We start from the raw sequence: 6,440 nt of genomic DNA on the forward strand, positions 1-6,440 counted from the left end.
CCAATAAACTGTAGGACTTGCTCCTGATTGGAGGAGAGCAGCGTACTCGGCGTGTGGGCAGCCGAGTTAGGATTGGCGGAGGAGGACTATAAAGGAGGAGAGAGACGGCATGCACCAGGAACATCTATGGGGAACATCTAAGGGAACCCGTGCAGCCCCCGAGAAAGCCGGCCGGCGGTGTGCTGCTCCCCTGCGGAAGTGGGGAATGCGGCCAGGGGGAACTGCCCTTCCACGGAGGTGGAAGGGATAGTAGCCAACCCGGGAAGAACCAGCAGCAAACCCGGGGAGGGCCGAGCAGACGAAAGAACAGCGCAGGGTCCTGTGTCGTTCCTCCACGAAGAGGGGGAGCGACATGTCATCCTTGCGCAGGGGCCATGCTAATCTTCTCTGTATCGTTCCAATTTTAATATATGTGCTGCCGAAGTGAGCACAAAATATTTATTTATTTAATTTGAAAGGCATATCAACAGAAAAGGAGAGAGAGAGAGAGAGAGAGAGAGGACCTCCCATCTGCTGGCTCACTCCCTAAATGGCTGCAACAGCCAGGTGTGCATCAGGCTGAAGCCAGGATCTAGGTCCTCTATCCTGGTCTCCCATGTGAGTAGCAGGGGTCTCCCACAGGGGTCTCTCATGTGGGTAAAGGGGCCCAAGGACTTGGGCCATCTTCTACTGCTTTCCCAGACCACAGCAGAGAGCTGGATCAGAAGTGGAGCAGCCGGGACTCGAACCGGCACCCATATGGGATGCCAGCACTGCAGGCGGCCCCGATCCCTAAGTACATTTTTTTAAAGGAAAGAGCTCTGCATGGGCAATTACGTATAGTTATTATGTGCATAGTTTTCTGTGTAGAGAAGAGAGTGCGCCGACCAGGATCCTTGCCTCTTTTGTGAGAACTGAAGTCAAAACAGTAGATGGATGGAAAGCAACAGTGACTTTAAACCCGATGCTCTGGTTCTATTAAAAATGGAAACCTCTGCACTGGGGGGGGCGGGGGGGGGTACAGGCCCAAACAGAGTCAGAAGCCACGCGGCACTGTGGGAAACAGTATCACATAATAGACAAAGGGCTAATTTTTATTATTTACAAAGAGCTCTTAGAAATCAATAAGGAAAAGACAAACAGCCCGATAGATAAATGAGCAAAGTACAGGAACAGGCAGATAGCAGGGAAAAGCAACACGCTTGACCAGCGACCCAGGAAGAGCGGCTCAGCCTCCCTCTCACAGAAACAAAAATGAAAACATTATCTCTTTAAACACAGCCCGGCAGCGTTTGAAAACCGCCTTCTGTTTTCGAATCCCACGAAGCAGACTTGGAGAGCAGCGTCTGAGCTCCAGGAGCTGATCCCGGAGGATCCCAGGAGATGCAGCCAGCAGGGGACTGGGGACAGAGGGGGAAGGGGAGAAATGGAGGGCCCTCCCCTTGTCACTGGAGTTTATGGCACTGAGGAGCTGGGAGAGGAGGGAGGGGAGCGTTCAGGTTGCCTCTCCTGAGAGGTGAGGGAGTGGAGGCCTTCATACACCGGCTCCCATCAGACACCAGTCAAAGGCTGCTTGGGGCCACAGTGCCCGTTACTCCCCAGCCCCTCTGCCTTGCAATGAGGCCCGGAGGACACAGCAGCTCCTGGCAGCCAAGGAACCCCGGGAGGAAGACAATGCAGGCTCTAACAGTGAGAAGCTGGACACCGGGCAGCACGTGCTGGACTGGCCAGGACAGGGATATAGGATCAGAGCATCATCAGGGATGTCCCCCAACGTTCTGTTTGCTCAGTTCTTCCTGTGTGCAAGACTCTGGCTATGCATCCCTGTGTGTCATCATCTCGTGTAACAGCTCCAACAACCCTACGTATAGATAACACTTTCACTCCCACTTTCCAGTGAGCAAACACTTTCAAAGATATTGGTTCAGTAACTTTCCCAGTCCTAAGGCAAAGAGAGGACAAAGAACTCATTCACTTCAGGGAGACAACTCTGGAGCCTCATCTCTCTCTTTCGCTCTCACTCTCTCTAAATTGAAAGACACAGAGAGAGATCTTTCATCTTCTGATTCACTCCCCAAATACTGGAAACACCTAGAGCAGGGCCAAGCCAAACCAGGAGCCAGGAACTCAGTCCAGATCTTCATGCGGGTAGCAGGGACCCAAGCACTTGAGCCATCACCTGCTGCCTCCCAGGGTGCTCATTAGCCAGAAGCTGGAATCCGAGGCAGAGCCGGGATTTGAACCCAGGCACTCTGATAGGAGATGCGGCTATTTGGAGTAACATCTCGGTCACTGCACAGAACACCTGCCCCTGGAGTTCCATCTCTTAACCAGCATGCTTCCCGTAGATGGGAAAAACATCTCCACACACCACAGGTGTGAATGTAAGTATGGAATAGTCTTTTTGGAGGGTCCATGGGTAATAGCCATCAAAATGTTAAATGCACACCCATATTGAGGGATTCGCCCCCTCCATTTGTGGGAATTTATCTCACAGATACACAGGACTTGCAGAAGGGAGTCGCAGGGGAGGAATCACAAAGCAATTGCAACCCTTTTAGCAATACAACAAACTAAAAGTAACATAACTGTGGTTTTGCAATTTAATAAAAGACCAGTAGAGCATCTTATGGTATACAATGAAACACCAGTGGACTCATTAAACAACCAAGCAGAAAAAGGTCCACGTTTTAAAGTGTCTCTTTGGACGGCGCCGCAGCTCACTAGGCTAATCCTCCGCCTGCGGCACCGGCACCCCGGGTCTAGTCCCAGTTGGGGCGTCAGATTCTGTCCCGGTTGTTCCTCTTCCAGGCCAGCTCTCTGCTGTGGCCCGGGAGTGCAGTGGAGGATGGCCCAAATGCTTGGGCCCTGCACCCCATGGGAGACCAGGAGGAAGCACCTGGCTCCTGGCTTCGGATTGGTGCAGCGTGCTGGCCACAACGCAATGGCCATAGTGGCCATTTTAGGGGTGAACTAACGGAAGGAAGACCTTTCTCTCTGTCTCACTCTGCCTGTCAAGAAAAATAAAATAAAATAAAGTGTCTCTTTGTTTTGAAAGAGCGGGTGGTAACAAGTCATGTTCGCTGTGACTCAGTTGGCTTAAAAGGGAAAAGGATCTTCATTCAGCTCGTGTGCTTGGGTAAGTTTCAGAAAGGACACTTGGCAAGATGAGGGTCTGAGGGATCAGCCGGGGCACTTTTGCTTCTCCCTCTATGCCCTTCTGAATTATTGAATTTTTTCCTGTCTGTGTTACTTTGTAATTTAAAAATCCTAGTGAAGGAGCAGGCAGTCGCTGCAGCACTTGGGATGTCCATGGCCCTCGTCAGCGTGTCTGGTTCAAGTCCAGGCTCTGCTTCCGACCTCGCTTCCTGCTAATGCGCACTCTGGGAGGCAGCAGGCGGTGATGGCTCGAGTCCCTGGATCCCTGCCACCCATGTAGGAGATCCAGGTTGAGTTCCTGGATCCTGGTTTTAATCTGGCCCAGCCAGATTAAACCAGTAAATGGAAGAGCTTTTAGCAATACAACAAACTAAAAGCAACATCAGTGTAGATTTGCAATTTAATAATTCACAGAGTGAACCAGCAAATGGAAGCTCTTTCCTCCGTTATCTTGAACTCTATTTGAAAAAAAACATGAGAATAAGTACATAAAAATTTACAAGTAAATAAGATGGAAATCCTAATAAAAATCAGTAAATTAACAAATAAAGCGATCCATTACTGCCCTAGAGGTATCGAGCCTGGCTTCTGTGGTCCAGCCCGAGCAGATTCTCTTCTTCCCCAGGCGTCCCCTTCTCTCAATCCCAGCCTCCTCCCCTCCTCCTCTGCCAGGCTGCTCCCCTCAGGATGCCTATTCTTTATTCTACTACCTTTTCAAACCCTATACTTCCTGCAGGCTCTTGCTCAACTACCGCCTCCTCCCAGCAGCCTTCTTGGATTGCTCTGGCTCCCAACCATCTCTTTCCTGTGCAAACACTGATCACAGCGGTGGTTGGTAGCAACCACAGGACCTGGAATCACAATTTTTCAACTTTTCTTCTACTCCCCCTGTGTTTGTTTTATTTATTTATTTATTTTACAATTAGGCGGGTGACATCTTCAGCAGGAGAGGCCAGGAGACTGACACATACTGCAGCCAGGAGGTGCCCTTGATCCTGTTGATGGGGTTGGCCTCGAGGCGCTGCCACCTCTGACGCCCGCGTCCCATAGGAGCACCAGTGCAAGTCCCGGCTGCTCCATTTCTGATCCACTCCCTGCTAATGCACCTGGGAAAGCAGCAGAAGATGGCCCAAGCGCTTGGGCCCTTGTACCCATGTGGGAGACTCAGAGGAAGCTCCTGGCTTCAGATCAGCTCAGCTCTGGCCACGGTGGACATTTCGGGGGTGAAATGGCAGATGGAAGACCTCTCTCTCTGTCTCTACCTCTCTGTCTGGAAATCTGTCTTTCAGCTAAATAAAAAATTTAAAAAATGGTTTTCCCAGCCTTGAACAACGGTTCATTATTGAAATGTTTGTACACTAATTGTAAAACACTTGCACACCTTCCTGTGTTTGTACATGCTATTTTTTTCCTTTTTCTTTCTTAAAGAGTTAGAGAGAGAGGAAGACACACACACACACACACACACACACAGATCTTCCATCTGCTGGTTCACTCCTCAGATGGTTGCAATGGCCAGTGCTGGGCCAGATCAAAGCCAGGAGCCAGAAACTTCATCCGGGTCTCCCACGTGAGTGGCAGGGGCCCAAATGCTTGAGCCATCTCTCGCTGCTTTCCCAGGCCATTAGCAGGGAGGTGGATTAAAAATGGAGCAGTCAGGACATGAACCTGTGTCCATGTGGGATGCCGGCATTGCTTGCAGTGGCTACCTACCACACCACAGCGCTGGCCCCTACCCTGCTATAACTGTATCCCCTCCTGTGGTTGTGCATCCTCTTCTGTGTGTCAACTTCTCTCTGACTGTACTCCTCTGGTTCTGTGACCAGTCCCAGGAGCCACAGGAGGTAGCACATTCCACAGCCGCAAAAATAGGATTTTTCTAGCCTGCCTTCTGGGGCTGGGTAGGTGGCATCATGTAAGTGCATCCTTGTGGGAATTCCTGTCTGGTGTTTCACTGGAAATTTATACTTTTTCCAATGCCTGAGGAAAACCCACCAAGAAATTGAGGAAAAGAATTATAATTCTCCTGCTACATTAAAGCTTAGCAATCAACATTCTGCCACTGCTTGTTTGCAGGAATCCACTGACGTCAAGGAAAAGCAGGAGCGGGAAACACTGACCTGTGGAGTTCAAGGTTAAGGGCATTTCCAGGAGCCGAGGTCAGAGCCTGGAGGAGAGACTGGTTCACAAGCAACTCCGTCTTGTTTGCAACCCTGCATTCACGGCCCTCTGTGCCACTCACGGTGAGTGATTCTTGCAAATAGAACAATTATTAATCTCCTATATGCACAGTACGCTTTATTCAAGTCCCGTGAATGAGATTCCAAGAAATAACAAGGTTGGAAACAAAACAAGTTCTGTGGCAACTCCTCGGCCCTGTGTGATGCTCTTGACCTCGCTGGGAGACTTGAACATGGTGTGATTCCAACATTACCTAATAATGTTCTCTGGCCCCTGGCTTGCTAGAGGCAAATGTGCTTTCTAAGGGCTTTGTAAAGGTCTCTATAAATACCACTAAACTTACCGCTTCTTATTTATCCAATGCTATCTTTAGATATCATAGCTCTTCCTCAAGGAAAGAGAACGAACGTTTAGAAGGATTTTAAGGGGCTGGCGTCGTGGTGCAGCAGGTTAAATTGCTGCTTGTGATGCTGACATCCCATACGGGTGCTGGTTGGAGTCCCGGCTGCTCTGCTTCCAATTCAGCTCTCTGCTAATGCACCTGGGAAGGCAGCAGCTGATGGCCCAAGTGCTTCAGCTCCTTTCACTCACGTAGGAGACCTGCATGGAGTTCCTGGCTCCTGGTTATGGCTCGGCCCCGCCCTGGCTGTTGTAGCTATCTGGGGAGTGAACCAGAGGATGGAAAATCTCTCTCTGTCTCTCCCTCTCCCCGTGTCATTCTGTCTTTGAAATAAATAAAATAAATCTTTTTAAAGAGAGAATTAAAAAGGAAGTATTCTAAGACTAACGTGATTTAGGAGATTTTGGTTTCTCATTAACATCTGCTGGGAATTCGGAAACACTTGGGCCGTCTCTGAGGATACAGATTCTCAGTGGGGAGAGCTTTGCTGCTCAACAGATGGATGGTGAGGCCTCGTGTGGCAGCTCGAAGCCCCAGAAGCAGCACACAAACCCTCACCACGATCGTCCCCTGCTGTGTGCCCCCAGGGGAGGTGTGGTCACAGAGGCTAGTGACAGGGACCTGTGCTCATCACAGCCGCAATGATGAAGATGGTGGTGGTGAGGGCACTGTTGATATGCACGCATGTGTGTGTGAGTGTGTGTGTGTGAGTGTGCACACC

At 50.1% G+C, this 6,440-nt stretch overlaps 1 pseudogene; it reads right to left on the reverse strand.

Moving 5' to 3' along the window:
• Positions 1 to 336: 336 nt before the first annotated feature.
• On the reverse strand, positions 337 to 431 carry LOC127491416 (U6 spliceosomal RNA; annotated as a pseudogene).
• Between the last annotated feature and the right edge of the window lie 6,009 nt (positions 432 to 6,440).

Source organism: Oryctolagus cuniculus, chromosome 18 (assembly GCF_051225735.1).
Source record: "Oryctolagus cuniculus isolate XC-2025 breed Fujian yellow rabbit chromosome 18, ASM5122573v1, whole genome shotgun sequence".
Lineage (NCBI taxonomy): Eukaryota > Metazoa > Chordata > Mammalia > Lagomorpha > Leporidae > Oryctolagus > Oryctolagus cuniculus.